This window comes from Schistocerca gregaria, chromosome 3 (assembly GCF_023897955.1).
Source record: "Schistocerca gregaria isolate iqSchGreg1 chromosome 3, iqSchGreg1.2, whole genome shotgun sequence".
NCBI classification, from domain to species: domain Eukaryota; kingdom Metazoa; phylum Arthropoda; class Insecta; order Orthoptera; family Acrididae; genus Schistocerca; species Schistocerca gregaria.
This window is the reverse complement of record NC_064922.1, coordinates 27,348,706-27,370,252: the sequence shown is the minus strand read 5'-3', so window position 1 is coordinate 27,370,252 and position 21,547 is coordinate 27,348,706. Positions and strand designations below refer to the sequence as shown.

At 46.6% G+C, this 21,547-nt stretch overlaps 2 non-coding genes across 2 annotated transcripts; both read right to left on the bottom strand.

Moving 5' to 3' along the window:
- Positions 1-11,491: 11,491 nt before the first annotated feature.
- On the bottom strand, positions 11,492-11,564 carry Trnaa-cgc (transfer RNA alanine (anticodon CGC)). The gene has a single exon. It is a non-coding gene; the product is annotated as a tRNA-Ala (tRNA).
- A 2,224-nt stretch (positions 11,565-13,788) lies between these two features.
- On the bottom strand, positions 13,789-13,862 carry Trnat-agu (transfer RNA threonine (anticodon AGU)). Its single transcript has one exon. It is a non-coding gene; the product is annotated as a tRNA-Thr (tRNA).
- Between the last annotated feature and the right edge of the window lie 7,685 nt (positions 13,863-21,547).

Sequence of the window (21,547 nt, the reverse complement as noted above, 5' to 3'; positions counted from 1 at the left end):
TTAAGCCGCGATACCTAAGACAGATCTGCACTCGATGACACCTCGATAACAGCCGGTCCCCACACTTACATCTTGCTCTCCTTACGTCAGTATACATCATATCAGTCTGTGACGCTGGCTCTGCAACATCTTGCATGACTTTAGGTTCGCCGCGACCAACACTTACCATGCACTGACCACAAAAAATGGAGGCGCCGCGGCATCAACCCTGGACCTTTCACATGCCAAGCGAACGCTCTACCAACTGAGCTACGCCCCATGCACGAGCAAACTGCGCTATTCCCCAATCTTTGCGACTCAGATGCGCACGGACACGATGGTTGGTTGGTTTGTAGCGGTGAAGGGAGCAGAGTACAAAGGCGCGGACCCGTTCATATACACAAAAGTTCCAAGAAGTTTCGATGCTCTGGTATTACAAATGCAAATTCCGTCTGTTTTTAACGTCTTAAATTGAAAGAGCCGTCACAAATTGCTCCGTTTTCACTCCTTGTCGACAATCATACAGCACCTGAGGTAACAAACTCATCTCGAGCCCCATTGGGCACTCCATTATTCATGCCAACTCAGTGCCTCGCTCTTTACTACTGTGTACCAATCTTGTCGTCCAACAGCAAAACACTGGGCCACAACAAGTTTCCGCGTCTCCACTGCACTGCGCATACTACGAAACGCTCCCCAAACTTGGCACTCACCCTCGCAGCCGACTTTTCCGACTTTCCACGACGCTCACGCTAGTGACAGCATTATTTATAGTTCGACGTCGCGCCAAAGCGAATGAGCACATTTCGCCTACGGCTTAGGCCGCCCTCCTAGTGTGGCTGCTCGGTGTCTGCAGGCAGCGAGGGTCTGCAAGCTTCCTGTGTTCGCACCTATGTCACCTGTGCTTGCTTGTCAGAGACAGACTATCGCAAAACATACAACTCACTCCATGAATTGATAGCTACGGCATCTGTTATCAGCAGTCACAACTAGCAACACCAGTAGCAGCTGACTGCACGCAAAGAATAGGAATGTGCAGTGGGATTTACGTGAACTCGGCGCAAGGCAGATCTTTCCGACATACGCTTGAGAACCTTACAAGAACACTTGTACTGTTTCTAAATTAAGTGTAAGCGTGGGAGGAGGGTGCTTCCTGCGCACTAATAACAGCACACATGTCAATTGTGGATGCTAATCATTCGCTTGTATCTTCCTAGACACATCTGCTGGTTGTGAATTATTCCACTTGCATGGCAAGGTGCGCATGTAGGTGTGTTAAAAATTCTGGAGTCACTGGGTATTGATCCCAGTACCTCTCGCAAACTAAGCGAGCGCTCTACCATCTGAGCTACGCCCGCCGCCCGAAGACTAATGGTGCTACGTACAGCCATATAGACGACACAGACCCTTGCACTCCCCTTATTCAGCAGACAAACACTACTCTCTATGTATCCGTTAGGGTGTCTTTCAGGTTTCGTGCATTCTGTATCGAATCGTAGTTGGCCACAATGAAAGTGGCACGTATAACGTCGAAAATAGAATTCGGACACCGCTCTGAGTAAGACCAACGTGTTGTCCACCCTCTAGACTTCAATGAGGTTAAGCCGCGATACCTAAGACAGATCTGCACTCGATGACACCTCGATAACAGCCGGTCCCCACACTTACATCTTGCTCTCCTTACGTCAGTATACATCATATCAGTCTGTGACGCTGGCTTTGCAACATCTTGCGTGCCTTTAGGTTCGCCGCGACCAACACTTACCATGCACTGACCACAAAAAATGGAGGCGCCGCGGCTTGAACCTTGGACCTTTCACATGCCAAGCGAACGCTCTACCAACTGAGCTACGCCCCATGCACGAGCAAACTGCGCTATTCCCCATTCTTTGCGACTCAGATGCGCACGGACACGATGGTTGGTTGGTTTGTAGCGGTGAAGGGAGCAGAGTACAAAGGCGCGGACCCGTTCATATACACATAAGTTCCAAGTAGTTTCGATGCTCTGCTATTACAAATGCAAATTCCGTCTGTTCTTAACGTCTTAAATTGAAAGAGCCGTCACAAATTGCTCCGTTTTCACTCCTTGTCGACAATCATACAGCACCTGAGGTAACAAACACATCTCGAGCCCCATTGTGCACTCCATTATTCATGCCAACTCAGTGCCTCGCTCTTTACTACTGTGTACCAATCTTGTCGTCCAACTGCAAAACACTGGGCCACAACAAGTTTCCGCGTCTCCATTGCACTGCGCATACTACGAAACGCTCCCCAAACTTGGCACTCACCCTCGCAGCCGACTTTTCCGACTTTCCACGACGCTCACGCTAGTGACAGCATTATTTATAGTTCGACGTCGCGCCAAAGCGAATGAGCACATTTCGCCTACGGCTTAGGCCGCCCTCCTAGTGTGGCTGCTCGGTGTCTGCAGGCAGCGAGGGTCTGCAATCTTCCTGTGTTCGCACCTGTGTCACCTGTGCTTGCTTGTCAGAGACAGACTATCGCAAAACATACAACTCACTCCATGAATTGATTGCTACGGCATCTGTTATCAGCAATCACAACTAGCAACACCAGTAGCAGCTGACTGCACGCAAAGAATAGGAATGTGCAGTGGGATTTACGTGAACTCGGCGCAAGGCAGATCTTTCCAACATACGCTTGAGAACCTTACGGGAACACTTGTACTGTTTCTAAATTAAGTGTAAGCGTGGGAGGAGGGTGCTTCCTGCGCACTAATAACAGCACGTTTGTCAATTGTGGATGCTAATCATTCGCTTGTATCTTCCTAGACTAATCTGCTGGTTGTGAATTATTCCTCTTGCATGGCAAGGTGCGCCTTTAGGTGTGTTAAAAATTCTGGAGGCACTGAGTATTGATCAGAATACCTCTTGCATACTAAGCGAGCGGTCTACCATCTGAGCTACGGCCGCCCCCCCTAAGACTAATGGTGCTACATACCGCCATATAGACGACACAGACCCTTGCATTCCCATTATTCAGCAGACAAACACTACTCTCAATGTATCCGTTAGGGTGTCTTTCAGGTTTCGTGCATTCTGTATCGAATCGTAGTTGGCCACAATGAAAGTGGCACGTATAACGTCTAAAATAGAATTCGGACACCGCTCTGAGTAAGACCAACGTGTTGTCCACCCTCTAGACTTCAATGAGGTTAAGCCGCGATACCTAAGACAGATCTGCACTCGATGACACCTCGATAACGGCCGCTCCCCACACTTACATCTTGCTCTCCTTACGTCAGTATACATCATATCAGTCTGTGACGCTGGCTTTGCAACATCTTGCGTGCCTTTAGGTTCGCCGCGACCAACACTTACCATGCACTGACCACAAAAAATGGAGGCGCCGCGGCTTGAACCCTGGACCTTTCACATGCCAAGCGAACGCTCTACCAACTGAGCTACGCACCATGCACGACCAAACTGCGCTATTCCCCATTCTTTGCGACTCAGATGCGCACGGACACGATGGTTGGTTGGTTTCTAGCGGTGAAGGGAGCAGAGTACAAAGGCGCGGACCCGTTCATATACAAAAAAGTTCCAAGTAGTTTCGATGCTCTGGTATTACAAATGCAAATTCCGTCTGTTTTTAACGTCTTAAATTGAAAGAGCCGTCACAAATTGCTCCGGTTTCACTCCTTGTCGACAGTCATACAGCACCTGAGGTAACAAACACATCTCGAGCCCCATTGTGCACTCCATTATTCATGCCAACTCAGTGCCTCGCTCTTTACTACTGTGTACCAATCTTGTCGTCCAACTGCAAAACACTGGGCCACAACAAGTTTCCGCGTCTCCATTGCACTGCGCATACTACGAAACGCTCCCCAAACTTGGCACTCACCCTCGCAGCCGACATTTCCGACTTTCCACGACACTCACGCAACGCTCACGCTAGTGACAGCATTATTTATTAGTTCGACGTCGCGCCAAATCGAATGAGCACATTTCGCCTACGGCTTAGGCCGCCCTCCTAGTGTGGCTGCTCGGTGTCTGCAGGCAGCGAGGGTCTGCAAGCTTCCTGTGTTCGCACCTATGTCACCTGTGCTTGCTTGTCAGAGACAGAATATCGCAAAACATACAACTCACTCCATGAATTGATTGCTACGGCATCTGTTATCAGCAGTCACAACTAGCAACACCAGTAGCAGCTGACTGCACGCAAAGAATAGGAATGTGCAGTTGGATTTACGTGAACTCGGCGCAAGGCAGATCTTTCCGACATAGGCTTGAGAATCTTACAGGAACACTTGTATTGTTTCTAAATTAAGTGTAGGCGTGGGAGGAGGGTGCTTCCTGCGCACTAATAACAGCACGCTTGTCAATTGTGGATGCTAATCATTCGCTTGTATCTTCCTAGACACATCTGCTGGTTGTGAATTATTCCTCTTCATGGCAAGGTGCGCATGTAGGTGTGTTAAAAATTCTGGAGGCACTGAGTATTGATCCCAGTACCTCTTGCATACTAAGCGAGCGCTCTACCATCTGAGCTACGCCCGCCCTCCCGAAGACTAATGGTGCTACATACCGCCATATAGACGACACAGACCCTTGCACTCCCATTATTCAGCAGACAAACACTACTCTCAATGTATCCGTTAGGGTGTCTTTCAGGTTTCGTGCATTCTGTATCGAATCGTAGTTGGCCACAATGAAAGTGGCACGTATAACGTCGAAAATTGAATTCGGACACCGCTCTGAGTAAGACCAACGTGTTGTCCACCCTCTAGACTTCAATGAGGTTAAGCCGCGATACCTAAGACAGATCTGCACTCGATGACACCTCGATAACAGCCGGTCCCCACACTTACATCTTCCTCTCCTTACGTCAGTATACATCATATCAGTCTGTGACGCTGGCTTTGCAACATCTTGCGTGCCTTTACGTTCGCCGCGACCAACACTTGATATTCTGCTCATGGCGGCTGCAGTGTAACACGTGTTAAGTTCGGCTCGCGAATTTTAGTCGAATTCGAAGGTGTTCTCGCAGGTGGTGTTGTCTAGTACAAGTGGAAATCGTGTAAACAACAGTGTTCTGTGCAGTAGTGCTATTTTTTTCTGTGCTCCGCCAATATCTGCGAGAAAATGGTAAACAGAAGAATCAACAGCAGCGCGTCCAGCAGCGGGGAAGCAGCAGGTGCGGCGGGCCTGCTCCTGGCGGAAGGTGCGGCCGCGGCTCCCGGTATAGCGGAGTTGGTTCGCTCTGAGGTAAACGCTGCGCTTCGCGATAAAAACAATCTCGATCTGATAGCAGGCACCAAATCAGATACTGTAACGGCAGCACTATTGGCCAAAATGCGTGAAACTGTTGAGGCCAATACTGCCGAAATTACAGCACTAAAAAAGTCTGTGTCTGAATACGAGAAAAAGGCACGAGAGTTGGAAGTGAAACTATCTGCCGCCACAGACGAGCTAGAACAGTACCAAAGGCGAAATAGTCTACGACTGTTTGGAGTAGCAGAAAATAAAGAAGAAGACACGGACAACCTGCTTATGCAGGTTGCGCGTGAAAAATTAGGCGTCGAAGTGACCAAGGCAGACATTGACAGGAGCCACCGGGTGGGACGAAAACTGCCAGGTGCTACCAAACCTCGTCCAATAATTATTAAATTTGTGTCGTACCGAAAAAGGGCTGAGATCTTTACCCAGAAGAAGAAGTTAGCAAGGACAGGGATTACAATAAGGGAAGATCTGACACACGAGCGGCTAAAGATTTTAAACAGTGCCATATCCCATTTCGGTCTTCAGAATGTGTGGACTCAGGATGGCAGAGTAATCATTAAGACTGCAGCTGGAAAGAAGACAGTCACAAACATGACAGAACTAAATAGTATTAAGTGAACCTACTCGAGCCAAAAGTCAAACTTAACACCATTTTCAAATTTTAACAGTCCTATACTCAGATATAGTCTTGTAATTGTATTAACTTTTTAATTATTTGTACCTTCAACTAATTGTTTTTGTAACTTATTAACTTTTCAATTATTTGTACCTTCAACTAATTGTTTTTGTAACTGTATTAACTTTTTACTATTTTTGTGTCTTCAGCTGTAGCCATTGCTTAGTTTTAGTTACTGCTAATACTTTTTTCATTTTCTCAGTTTATTCTCTTCCATTCTGTAATAGTTCTATTGCAATTATTTGTCTCTCCTTTAGTTCATTAGTCAACCATCTCTTCGGTTTAAATTGTGCATAACAAAAATTACTATCAGTATCACTTTAGCAAATTTCAATTTAATTCTAGCTTCCTACGATACTCTATTAAATATTAAGCTTTCTTCTCTCTGCTGGCAGCATCGGCCTCTTAAATCACTCCTCTTTCCCTTATTTCCACCCTAAGCTGTTTCAAATACTCTAATTACACTTTTCCTCTTACGACATAGGATACTCAGTGACACAGCTGTCACCATTTTGGTCATATTCTCCCTGCACCGAATACCACTAATCCATTTTCTATACTCCCGCAACCTCAGGAAATCTCTTGCAGTCGCTTTTCTTTCGGCTCTCGCGGAGTCACAAACAGGGCGCGCAAAATCTCGGACACCCCTGGAATATGTCACTTGGCGGAAACACCGGTCAGTGCCCCTCGCGGCAGGTAGTGCCTAACAAAGGGACAAACCAGTCTGCCACCCTACTCCAGGCTGCTCAGCGGAACGCGTCCGAGCTTTTAGCAGCTCACTGCAACATTCAGTCTTTACCTGCGCATTACGAAGAACTTAGCCTCCTTTTCCACCAACTAAACTACCACGTAATCCTCTTATCCGAAACGTGGTTGAAACCACACATATCCTCTGCATCTATTCATCTCCCAGGGTACACATTTCTTAGGGCAGACAGATCAAAAAAGCGAGGTGGCGGGGTCGGCGCATATATACGAACAGATCTCAAAGCGAAAGTCTTATGTACGTCAAATCCTGCTGAAGAAAAAGAGGCTGAATTCATGTTCATTGAAATAAATATACAAAGTCGGAAATTCTTGACTGGCGTCGTGTACAAGCCGCCAAAAATAAGCTCAATGAGTTCCTTCCAGTCGGAATTACATTCACTTCAGTGTCAATACGAACATGTCATCGTAATGGGTGACTTGAACATAGACCTGCTAAGAGACACTCCCTCCGCAATAAACCTAAGAAGATTGTTTAGTTGCAATAGCATGAACATTCTTCCATTACAACCTACACACCATACGGCGCACAGTCATACTCTTATAGACGTGATCGCAACGAAACAGACTGACAAAGTAAGAGATGTTGGTCAATCATCGGCCCCTGGCCTCTCAGCACATGATGTAATATTCCTGGCCTACTCTGTGCAGCCCCCAAGGATCAAATCGCGTTACATAACTTGTAGGAACATGAAACGTATTGACCTTGACGCTCTAACAGCCGATTGCTCAGAAATCTCATGGCATCAAATAATCAGAGAACCTACAATCGACGGCAAAATTAATGAACTTGGTGATAAACTCACTGCCCTCTATGACAAACATGCACCTGTGCGCACAGTCCGTGTAAGAAAATCTCCTGCTCCATGGCTGACAGCTGAATTACGTCAAATGATGACTAATAGGGATGCTGCCCACAGGCGTTTCAAGGCAGATCCGAAACCCGAACGTTTTGAAGAATATAGAAAGCTACGGAACAGAGTGAAACAATGCATTCGCAATGCCAAAATCAGGCACGCTCGCTCCCTCGTATGCAGCGATCTGACACCCACGACTCTATGGAAGAATCTCCGTAGCTTGGGGGTCGGAAAGGCAAAATCGGAAACTACTTTTCATGTGTCAGCTAACGAATTAAATGAATTCTTCTCTGCACCTCTGAATACCAGCACGGCTGATGATTTCCGTCCACAAGAATCCCCAAACAGGATAACTAACAACGATACCTTTCATCTAAAACATGTAACAACAAATACGGCAAGAAAAGCAATAATGAGAATCTCTTCTGATGCAATAGGCAACGACAGTATCGGTATAACCATGATTAAGAATGTTGCCGATATCTTAGTACCTGTCTTAACTGACATATTTAATTTTTCCCTCGTGAACGGAATATACCCCACTGCATGGAAAAGAAGCATAATTCGACCCATCCCTAAGGTCGAAAACCCGCAACTGCCTAGTGATTACCGACCAATTAGCATACTGCCTGCTGTTTCCAAAGCACTGGAATATATTGTTCATGACCAAATCACTGAACACTTGCATGAATTCAGTCTATATGACAAATTTCAATCCGGTTTCCGTAAACATCACAGCACAAACACTGCTCTAATTAAAGTAACTGATGACCTGAAATATGCCATCGACAATCGAAAGGCAACAATATTGACGCTACTGGACTTCAGCAAAGCTTTTGACACTGTTAACTTTGACATATTACTCAGAAAAATGCAACAGCTTAATTTCTCTGATAGTGCAATGAGATGGTTTGAAAGCTACTTAAAAGACAGACAGCAATGTGTTGTCTGCGCAAATGAAAAATCTTCCTGGAAACATGTTTCTTCGGGAGTGCCACAAGGATCAGTCTTAGGACCACTTTTGTTTTCTTTATATGTCAACGATATTTCGTCGGTTTTGTCCTCCTGTAAACATCATTTCTATGCCGACGACCTCCAGCTCTATCTCAGCGTCAGACCTGAAGACGTAAACACCGCAATCGCTCTGATGAATGATGATCTGTCTTCAGTAGTGACATGGGCGAAAAACCTGGGGCTTAAATTAAATGCAAAAAAGACGCAAGTAATCTTAATAGCCCATCAGAAATTAATAAGTTCAGATTTCCGCGAACGGCTACCTCCTATTCTGCTCGAAGGTACTCCAATACCATATCAGAAAACAGTGAAGAACTTGGGTGTAACTTTGGACGAGCATCTCAACTGGGCGGAGAATACAGTCGCAGTGTGCCGAAAAACGTCTGCTTGTCTCTATGCTCTCAAAAAGTTTCGGAACATATTCCCACAGGACTTGAAACGCCAGCTCGTGCAAGCACTCGTTCTACCGAACCTCCACTATTGTGATGTGATTCAACAAGGCATGAGTAGTGAAAACAAAAGACGGCTAGAGCTAACCATGAATGCCTGTGTGCGTTACACCTGCAACATTCGCCGATATGATCATGTTAGTGCTTCATACTCCGAGCTAGGGTGGCTGCGGCCGGACAAACTGCGTGACTACCACACTCTATGTCTACTTCACCGACTCCTCATCGCGCAAGCACCCCAGTACCTAGCTTCAGAGATTAAAATCCTGTCATACCATCATAATCGAAACACGAGGTCACTCTTATCTGGTATCCTAACTGTGCCCACTCACAAAACAAAAACTTTTGCAAACTCCTTCTCAGTTGCCGCTGTCCGCCTCTGGAACAAACTGCCCCTTACCTTGAGGAAAATTCAATCTCCTGTTGCTTTTAAGAAGAAGTTGAAGCATTTCCTACTATCATCCGCATAAAATTCTCCACAAAATTAATGTGCAAGGCAAATCCTCTCATCTGTCAAATAGCAAAGCTAGTGTCTCCTATCTTGCTATCTTGCTCCTCATCATCTATCTCTATTAGACACGCAGTCTCCTTTTCCTTTATATTTTCCTTAATTATGTTTCATCATGTCTCTCTATTCTTCTCCTCGCTTCACCATGAGTCTCCCTCATAATCCCTGCTGCCAGCACTCCTATCTTAAATCTTTCTCTTCGATAATGTATTTTTCGAGGTGTACCTTTCTAATTGTTTATCTAACTTTTTGTATTAGATGTAGTTTAACATGCCTACTGAAACATATGAGTGTAAAATAAGTAGAATGCCTGGTTAGATGTAAGAGAGGGCCTGATGGCCCTAATCTTGCCAGGTTAAATAAATAAATAAATAAATAAATAAATAAACACTTACCATGCACTGACCACAAAAAATGGAGGCGCCGCGGCTTGAACCCTGGACCTTTCACATGCCAAGCGAACGCTCTACCAACTGAGCTGCGCCCCATGCACGCGCAAACTGCGCTATTCCCCATTCTTTACGACTCAGATGCGCACGGACACGATGGTTGGTTGGTTTGTAGCGGTGAAGGGAGCAGAGTACAAAGGCGCGGACCCGTTCATATACACAAAAGTTCCAAGTAGTTTCGATGCTCTGCTATTACAAATGCAAATTCCGTCTGTTTTTAACGTCTTAAATTGAAAGAGCATTCACAAATTGCTCCGTTTTCACTCCTTGTCGACAATCATACAGCACCTGAGGTAACAAACACATCTCGAGCCCCATTGTGCACTCCATTATTCATGCCAACTCAGTGCCTCGCTCTTTACTACTGTGTACCAATCTTGTCGTCCAACTGCAAAACACTGGGCCACAACAAGTTTCCGCGTCTCCATTGCACTGCGCATACTACGAAACGCTCCCCAAACTTGGCACTCACCCTCGCAGCCGACTATTCCGACTTTCCACGACGCTCACGCTAGTGACAGCATTATTTATAGTTCGACGTCGCGCCAAAGCGAATGAGCACATTTCGCCTACGGCTTAGGCCGCCCTCCTAGTGTGGCTGCTCGGTGTCTGCAGGCAGCGAGGGTCTGCAAGCTTCCTGTGTTCGCACCTATGTCACCTGTGCTTGCTTGTCAGAGACAGAATATCGCAAAACATACAACTCACTCCATGAATTGATTGCTACGGCATCTGTTATCAGCAGTCACAACTAGCAACACCAGTAGAAACTGACTGCACGCAAAGAATAGGAATGTGCAGTTGGATTTACGTGAACTCGGCGCAAGGCAGATCTTTCCGACATAGGCTTGAGAATCTTACGGGAACACTTGTACTGTTTCTAAATTAAGTGTAGGCTTGGGAGGAGGGTGCTTCCTGCGCACTAATAACAGCACGCTTGTCAATTGTGGATGCTAATCATTCGCTTGTATCTTCCTAGACACATCTGCTGGTTGTGAATTATTCCTCTTGCATGGCAAGGTGAGCATGTAGGTGTGTTAAAAATTATGGAGGCACTGAGTATTGATCACAGTACCTCTTGCATACTAAGCGAGCGTTCTACCATCTGAGCTACGCCCGCCCCCCCTTAGACTAATGGTGCCACATACAGCCATATAGACGACACAGACCCATGCGCTCCCATTATTCAGCAGACAAACACTACTCTCTATGTATCCGTTAGGGTGTCTTTCAGGTTTCGTGCATTCTGTATCGAATCGTAGTTGGCCACAATGAAAGAGGCACGTATAACGTTGAAAATAGAGTTCGGACACCGCTCTGAGTAAGACGAACGTGTTGTCCACCCTCTAGACTTCAATGAGGTTAAGCCGTGATACCTAAGACAGATCTGCACTCGATGACACCTCGATAACAGCCGGTCCCAACACTTACATCTTGCTCTCCTTACGTCAGTATTCATCATATCAGTCTGTGACGCTGGCTTTGCAACATCTTGCGTGCCTTTAGGTTCGCAGCGACCAACACTTACAATGCACTGACCACAAAAAATTGGGGCGCCGCGGCTTGAACCCTGCACCTTTCACTTGCGAAGCGAACGCTCTACCAACTGAGCTACGCCCCAGGCACGACCAAACTGCGCTATTCCCCATTCTTTGCGACTCTGATGCGCACGGACACGATGGTTGGTTGGTTTGTAGCGGTGAAGGGAGCAGAGTACAAAGGCGCGGACACGTTCATATACACAAAAGTTCCAAGTAGTTTCGATGCTCTGGTATTACAAATGCAAATTCCGTCTGTTTTTAACGTCTTAAATTGAAAGAGCCGTCACAAATTGCTCCGTTTTCACTCCTTGTCGACAATCATACAGCACCTGAGGTAACAAACACATCTCGAGCACAATTGTGCACTCCATTATTCATGCCAACTCAGTGCCTCGCTCTTTACTACTGTGTACCAATCTTGTCGTCCAACTGCAAAACACTGGGCCACAACAAGTTTCCGCGTCTCCATTGCACTGCGCATACTACAAAACGCTCCCCAAACTTGGCACTCACCCACGCAGCCGACTTTTCCGACTTTCCACGACGCTCACGCTAGTGACAGCATTATTTATAGTTCGACGTCGCGCCAAAGCGAATGAGCACATTTCGCCTACGGCTTAGGCCGCACTCCTAGTGTGGCTGCTCGGTGTCTGCAGGCAACGAGGGTCTGCTAGCTTCCTGTGTTCGCACCTATGTCACCTGTGCTTGCTTGTCAGAGACAGACTATCGCAAAACATACAACTCACTCCAGGAATTGATTGCTACGGCATCTGTTATCAGCAGTCACAACTAGCAACACCAGAAGCAGCCGACTGCACGCAAAAAATAGGAATGTGCAGTGGGATTTACGTGAACTCGGCGCAAGGCAGATCTTTCCGACATAGGCTTGAGAATCTTACGGGAACCATTGTACTGTTTCTAAATAAAGTGTAGGCGTGGGAGGAGGGTGCTTCCCGCGCACTAATAACAGCACCCTTGCCAATTGTGGATGCTAATCATTCGCTTGTATCTTCCTAGACACATCTGCAGGCTAAGAATTATTCCACTTGCATGGCAAGGTGCGCATGTAGGTGTGTTAAAAATTCTGGAGGCACTGGGTATTGATCCCAGTACCTCTCGCATACTAAGCGAGCGCTCTACCATCTGAGCTACTCCCGCCACCCCCGAAGACTAAAGGTGCTACATACAGTCATATAGGCGACACAGATCCTTGCACTCCCATTATTCAGCAGACAAACACTACTCTCTATTTATCCGTTAGGGTGCCTTTCAGGTTTCGTGCATTCTGTATCGAATCGTAGTTGGCCACAATGAAAGTGGCACGTATAACGTTGAAAATAGAGTTCGGACACCGCTCTGAGTAAGACGAACGTGTTGTCCACCCTCTAGACTTCAATGAGGTTAAGCCGTGATACCTAAGACAGATCTGCACTCGATGACACCTCGATAACAGCCGGTCCCCACACTTACATCTTGCTCTCCTTACGTCAGTATACATCATATCAGTCTGTGACGCTGGCTTTGCAACATCTTGCGTGTCTTTAGGTTCGCCGCGACCAACACTTACCATGCACTGACCACAAAAAATGGAGGCGCCGCGGCTTGAACCCTGCACTTTCACATGCGAAGCGAACGCTCTACCAATTGAGCTACGCCACATGCACGACCAAACTGCATTGCACTGCGCATACTACAAAACGCTCCCCAAACTTGGCACTCACCCACGCAGCCGACTTTTCCGACTATCCACGACGCTCACGCAACGCTCACGCTAGTGACAGCATTATTTATAGTTCGACGTCGCGCCAAAGCGAATGAGCACATTTTGCCTACGGCTTAGGCCGCCCTCCTAGTGTGGCTGCTCGGTGTCTGCAGGCAGCGAGGGTCTGCTAGCTTCCTGTGTTCGCACCTATGTCACCTGTGCTTGCTTGTCAGAGACACACTATCGCAAAACATACAGCTCACTCTATGAATTGATTGCTACGGCATCTCTTATCAGCAGTCACAACTAGCAACACCAGAAGCAGCCGACTGCACGCAAAGAATAGGAATGTGCAGTGGGATTTACGTGAACTCGGCGCAAGGCAGATCTTTCCGACATATGCTTGAGAATCTTACGGGAACACTTGTACTGTTTCTAAATAAAGTGTAGGCGTGGGAGGAGGGTGCTTCCCGCGCACTAATAACAGCATGCTTGCCAATTGTGGATGCTAATCATTCGCTTGTATCTTCCTAGACACATCTGCAGGCTGAGAATTATTCCACTTGCATGGCAAGGTGCGCATGTAGGTGTGTTAAAAATTCTGGAGGCACTGGGTATTGATCCCAGAACCTCTCGCATACTAAGCGAGCGCTCTACCATCTGAGCTACGCCCGCCCCCCGAAGACAAATGGTGCTACATTCAGCCATATAGACGACACAGACCCTTGCACTCCCATTATTCAGCAGACAAACACTACTCTCTATGTATCCATTAGGGTGTCTTTCAGGTTTCGTGCATTCTGTATCGAATCGTGGTTGGCCACAATGAAAGTGGCACGTATAACGTTGAAAATAGAGTTCGGACACAGCTCTGAGTAAGACGAACGTGTTGTCCACCCTCTAGACTTCAATGAGGTTAAGCCGTGATACCTAAGACAGATCTGCACTCGATGACACCTCGATAACAGCCGGTCCCCACACTTACATCTTGCTCTCCTTACGTCAGTATACATCATATCAGTTTGTGACGCTGGCTTTGCAACATCTTGTGTGCCTTTAGGTTCGCCTCGACCAACACTTACAATGCACTGACCACAAAAAATTGAGACGCCGCGGCTTGAACCCTGGACCCTTCACATGCGAAGCGAACGCTCTACCAACTGAGCTACGGCACATGCACGACCAAACTGCGCTATTCCCCATTCTTTGCTACTCTGATGCGCACGGACACGATGGTTGGTTGGTTTGTAGCGGTGAAGGGAGCAGAGTACAAAGGCGCGGACACGTTCAAATACACAAACGTTCCAAGTAGTTTCGATGCTCTGGTATTACAAATGCAAATTCCGTCTGTTTTTAACGTCTTAAATTGAAAAAGCCGTCACAAATTGCTCCGTTTTCACTCCTTGTCGACAATCATACAGCACCTGAGGTAACAAACACATCTCGAGCCCCATTGTGCACTCCATTATTCATGCCAACTCAGTGCCTCGCTCTTTACTACTGAGTACCAATCTTGTCGTCCAACTGCAAAACACTGGGCCACAACAAGTTTCCGCGTCTCCATTGCACTGCGCATACTACAAAACGCTCCCCAAACTTGGCACTCACCCACGCAGCCGACTTTTCCGACTTTCCACGACGCTCACGCAACGCTCACGCTAGTGACAGCATTATTTATAGTTCGACGTCGCGCCAAAGCGAATGAGCACATTTTGCCTACGGCTTAGGCCGCCCCCCTAGTGTGGCTGCTCGGTGTCTGCAGGCAGCGAGTGTCTGCTAGCTTCCTGTGTTCGCACCTATGTCACCTGTGCTTGCTTGTCAGAGACACACTATCGCAAAACATACAACTCACTCCATGAATTGATTGCTACGGCATCTCTTATCAGCAGTCACAACTAGCAACACCAGTAGCAGCCGACTGCACGCAAAGAATAGGAATGTGCAGTGGGATTTACGTGAACTCGGCGCAAGGCAGATCTTTCCGACATAGGCTTGAGAATCTTACGGGAACACTTGTACTGTTTCTAAATAAAGTGTAGGCGTGGGAGGAGGGTGCTTCCCGCGCACTAATAACAGCACGCTTGCCAATTGTGGATGCTAATCATTCGTTTGTATCTTCCTAGACACATCTGCAGGCTGAGAATTGTTCTACGCATGGCAAGGTGCGCATGTAGGTGTGTTAAAAATTCTGGAGGCACTGGGTATTGATCCCAGTACCTCTCGCATACTAAGTGAGCGCTCTACCATCTGAGCTACGCCCGCCCCCCACGAAGACTAATGGTGCTACATACAGCCATATAGACGACACAGACCCTTGCACTCCCATTATTCAGCAGACAAACACTAGTCTCTATGTATCCGTTAGGGTGTATTTCAGGTTTCGTGCATTCTGTATCGAATTGTAGTTGGCCACAATGAAAGTGGCACGTATAACGTTGAAAATAGAGTTCGGACTCCGCTCTGAGTAAGACGAACGTGTTGTCCACCCTCTAGACTTCAATGAGGTTAAGCCGTGATACCTAAGACAGATCTGCACTCGATGACACCTCGATAACAGCCGGTCCCCACACTTACTTCTTGCTCTCCTTACGTCAGTATACATCATATCAGTCTGTGACGCTGGCTTTGCAACATCTTGCGCGTCTTTAGGTTCGCCGCGACCAACACTTACAATGCACTGACCACAAAAAATTGAGGCGCCGCGGCTTGAACCCTGCACCGTTCACATGCGAAGCGAACGCTCTACCAACTGAGCTACGCCACATGCACGACCAAACTGCGCTATTCCCCATTCTTTGCGACTCTGATGCGCACGGACACGATGGTTGGTTGGTTTGTAGCGGTGAAGGCAGCAGAGTACAAAGGCGCGGACACGTTCATATACACAAAAGTTCCAAGTAGTTTCGATGCTCTGGTATTACAAATGCAAATACCGTCTGTTTTTAACGTCTTAAATTGAAAGAGCCGTCACAAATTGCTCCGTTTTCACTCCTTGTCGACAATCATACAGCACCTGAGGTAACAAACACATCTCGAGCCCCATTGTGCACTCCATTATTCATGCCAACTCAGTGCCTCGCTCTTTACTACTGTGTACTAATCTTGTCGTCCAACTGCAAAACATTGGGCCACAACAAGTTTCCGCGTCTCCATTGCACTGCGCATACTACAAAACGCTCCCCAAACTTGGCACTCACCCACGCAGCCGACTTTTCTGACTTTCTACGACGCTCACGCAACGCTCACGCTAGTGACAGCATTATTTATAGTTCGACGTCGCGCCAAATCGAATGAGCACTTTTCGCCTACGGCTTAGGCAGCCCTCCTAGTGTGGCTGCTCGGTGTCTGCAGGCAGCGAGTGTCTGTTAGCTTCCTGTGTTCGCACCTATGTCACCTGTGCTTGCTTGTCAGAGACAGACTATCGCAAAACATACAACTCACTCCATGAATTGATTGCTACGGCATCTGTTATCAGCAGTCACAACTAGCAACACCAGTAGCAGCCGACTGCACGCAAAGAATAGGAATGTACAGTGGGACTTACGTGAACTCGGCGCAAGGCAGATCTTTCCGACATAGGCTTGAGAATCTTACGGGAACACTTGTACTGTTTCTAAATAAAGTGAGCTTTTCCGCGCACTAATAACAGCACGCTTGCCAATTGTGGATGCTAATCATTCGCTTGTATCTTCCTAGACACATCTGCAGGCTGAGAATTATTCCACTTGCATGGCAAGGTGCGCATGTAGGTGTGTTAAAAATTCTGGAGGCACTGGGTATTGATCCCAGTACCTCTCGCCTACTAAGCGAACGCTCTACCATCTGAGCTACGCCCGCCCCCCACGAAGACTAATGGTGCTACATACAGCCATATAGACGACACAGACCCTTGCACTCCCATTATTCAGCAGACAAACACTACTCTCTATGTATCCGTTAGGGTGCCTTTCACTTTTCGTGCATTCTGTATCGAATCGTAGTTGGCCACAATGAAAGTGGCACGTATAACGTTGAAAATAGAGTTCGGACACCGCTCTGAGTAAGACGAACGTGTTGTCCACCCTCTAGACTTCAATGAGGTTAAGCCGTGATACCTAAGACAGATCTGCACTCGATGACACCTCGATAACAGACCGGTCCCCACACTTACATCTTGCTCTCCTTACGTCAGTATACATCATATCAGTCTGTGACGATGGCTTTGCAACATCTTGCGTGCCTTTAGGTTCGCCGCGGCCAACACTTACCATGCACTGACCACAAAAAATTGAGGCGCCGCGGCTTGAACCCTGCACCTTTCTCATGCGAAGCGAACGCTCTACCAACTTTTTTTTTTTTTTGTTGTTGGTCCTCCCTTCTCCCCACACAGCCCATCCATTCGCTCTCCTTTTATGCCTTCTTCGGCGAGCTTCTATGCTATATCGACTGATTTTTTTTCAAATTTACTGTGACAGTTAGGGAAATGAAATGACGTTTGGCTTCTTCGCCATGTGAGGCTTTTCCTCCGTAGAACTGAAAATTGAAAAATTAAGGCTTCTTGGGAATTAATAAATTGTCACTCTTGCTTCATACTGAAAAAAAAAACAAAACTTGAAAGATTGTAACTGAGGAACACGTGCAAGAAGCTTCCACTGCATTGTGTGCAACGAAACCACCTTCCGATATTACCGAGATTCTGGAAAATCATCATTAATGAAAGTAGTTGCTGGAGATATGGGGTTCATCCAGCAGTAAGTGTGAAGCCGCAGTGCCGTTTCGGGTTTCTGTCCGAGGCCTTCACGGCTACCGTAGCGGCCCTGGGGCACACGAAGTCCCCACCGTACTTCACCCTCAACAGCGATCCCCTACTTTGGCCTGAGACTACATTTTTCGTAGACGAGGCTATTAAGATGTTTATCCAATCCCTTGTCTCTGAAACAGAATGTGTAACATGTTACCAAAAGTTTTTTTGTGGTCCCTGCGCGTACATATCTGATAATATTTTGCTCGTTCGTATAATTCGTATTCTAAAACACGGTCATTGCCGTGTTCAGATATAACGTAATGTACATAATTGCCAAACAACCACAACACAGCATTGGTTTTCTGGACAGGGAAAAAAACACCATCGGGGAAGAGTAATTTTTCAACATTGATCTCAGTACTAACAGTTCTGGTTATAAAGGCTACCCGCCGTTGGAATCCCCTCCATATTTCGGCGTATCCGCCACAGAGAAAGCGGTGGATCAATGTGTCAACTGCGTCACATCGGGTGCACACAATCGTGTCACTAAGACCAATGGAGTGCAACTTTTCGTTAGTGGAAACTACGTTATTAACAACTCGGTACCAGGTTGCCTGAATGTCGGAAGACAGTTCACGATTACTAATATTTTTCCAAATTCTTTTCCAGTCTTTGTCGGGATATCTGCACTCCATTTTGTTGACATGTTCTTTCGTTGTTAAGAGTTCCATTAATTTCCTGCAATTCCTTGATTGTGGATTCGTGACAATACTGTCCATGTAGCTAATCTCTAAAAAGAACTGGCGAATATATTTCAATTTATAATTAATTCCGCCTATATTTATGGGTGGACGTAAATTTTCTGGCTGTAGGAGTCGATACAGCCTGGCTGTAATACTATGTGGATGTTTTTCTATAATTTGTAGGGTCCTCTTTATATATAACGCCGTAGTCTTCCGCCATATATCTGTTAAACCTAGGCCACCTTCAGCGGAAGGTAACGTAACTGTACCGACTGCTACTCTAAAAATATTCCCTGTCCATATAAATCGGCAAATGATACTCATTATACGTTTGGCAATGGGTTTCGAAACTGGCAATATTTGACCTATATATATAGCTTTTGATAAAATGGACCAATTAATTATTCTGATTCGTTGTTTAATGTTCAGATGTCTGGTCTGATTGAGTATTGTGGCTCCTCTGATTGTATCCAGTACTTTCTTCCAATTGTAGGTCATGGTCTGAAGCGGACATCGGTAAAAGGTGACACCCAGAGCGGTGTGACGATCGACGGAGCGTGCCCATTCCAAACGGACATCTTGAAGACCTTTAAGATTTAAAAACGAACTCTTCACCTCGTTAACACTAGCGCCTGTAGCTTCACAAAAGATCTGAATATTCGTAGTTAATTTCTCTAAATCTTCGTTACTACGAATAACCACTCCAACGTCATCAGCATATGCATTGGTGACGTTGTTAACGCCAGATATCGTGATGCCCTCAAGATCGACATCGAGTCTCCTTAGTAAAGGCCCCAGTGCAACAACATACAGGAGCATTGACAAAGGACTTCCCTGCGGGACGCCGTTGCGAATTTCAATGGGTGGAGTGAAATGCCCATTTACAGACACTTGTGTTTGGATGCCTTCAACAATGTTAATTAAAACTTGCACAAAATGTTGACTAAAACCCACATAGGTCAACGTTCTGAACAAAAATAAGTGGTTGACCCTGTCAAAAGCCTTTGAGAAGTCGATAAAGGCAAGGCCTCCTGGTGAGGAGGACGTTGCAAAAATTGCAGAGACATCCCTATATTCACAAACAGTTTTAAAAATATTCCGCCCCGAGAGACAGGTTTGGTGGTCACCTATGATCTTCTCCATTAGAGGTCTCAGTCTTTCCTTCAGTACACGTGCAATTATTTTATAATCCGAGTTCATCAAACATATTGGTCTCAATTGATTGAGATCTTTAACTGTCGCGTTCCTTCCCTTTGGTATTAGCACAGTTACGCTTTCTTTGAACTCGCGTGGAACAGTAACACCTTGCAACACTTCATTTATCACTTCTGTGAATTGATTACCGATGAGAGGCCAAAATTTACAATAAAACTCTACAGGCAAGCCATCAGGCCCTGGGGACTTACGGGTAGGCGAATATTTAAGTATATCAAACACCTCCTCACATGTGATCGCAGTGGTAAGGGACACATTGTCCTCGTCATTGATAACGTTGTCGATACCTGTAGTTCGTAGCAAATCGTTCGCACAGTCTAGATTATACCGGGTATCAGTATATAACGTACGATAAAATCCATAAACTGCATTTAAAATGTCAGAGTGTTCCGTCAGCACCCGGTTATCGCCCACTCTAAGACAAGCAATAAACGCTCGTCTTCTATTTCTTTCATGTTCGAGTAAGTGGTACAGCGATGCGTTTTCGTCCTCCACCGTTGTCGGGACACGAGAACCATCTGAGCTACGCCCGCCCCCCCCGAAGACTAATGGTGCTACATACAGCCATATAGACGACACAGACCCTTGCACTCCCATTATTCAGCAGACAAACACTACTCTCTAAGTATCCGTTAGGGTGTCTTTCAGGTTTCGTGCATTCTGTATCGAATCGTAGTTGGCCACAATGAAAGTGGCACGTATAACGTTGAAAATAGAGTTCGGACACCGCTCTGAGTAAGACGAACGTGTTGTCCACCCTCTAGACTTCAATGAGGTTAAGCCGTGATACCTAAGACAGATCTGCACTCGATGACACCTCGATAACAGCCGGTCCCCACACTTACATCTTGCTCTCCTTACGTCAGTATACATCATATCAGTCTGTGACGCTGGCTTTGCAACATGTTGCGTGCCTTTAGGTTCGCCGCGACCAACACTTACCATGCACTGACCACAAAAAATGGAGGCGCCGCGGCTTGAACCCTGCACTTTTCACATGCGAAGCGAACGCTCTACCAATTGAGCTACGCCACATGCACGACCAAACTGCATTGCACTGCGCATACTACAAAACGCTCCCCAAACTTGGCACTCACCCACGCAGCCGACTTTTCCGACTATCCACGACGCTCACGCAACGCTCACGCTAGTGACAGAATTATTTATAGTTCGACGTCGCGCCAAAGCGAATGAGCACATTTTGCCTACGGCTTAGGCCGCCCTCCTAGTGTGGCTGCTCGGTGTCTGCAGGCAGCGAGGGTCTGCTAGCTTCCTGTGTTCGCACCTATGTCACCTGTGCTTGCTTGTCAGAGACACACTATCGCAAAACATACAGCTCACTCTATGAATTGATTGCTACGGCATCTCTTATCAGCAGTCACAACTAGCAACACCAGAAGCAGCCGACTGCACGCAAAGAATAGGAATGTGCAGTGGGATTTACGTGAACTCGGCGCAAGGCAGATCTTTCCGACATATGCTTGAGAATCTTACGGGAACACTTGTACTGTTTCTAAATAAAGTGTAGGCGTGGGAGGAGGGTGCTTCCCGCGCACTAATAACAGCATGCTTGCCAATTGTGGATGCTAATCATTCTCTTGTATCTTCCTAGACACATCTGCAGGCTGAGAATTATTCCACTTGCATGGCAAGGTGCGCATGTAGGTGTGTTAAAAATTC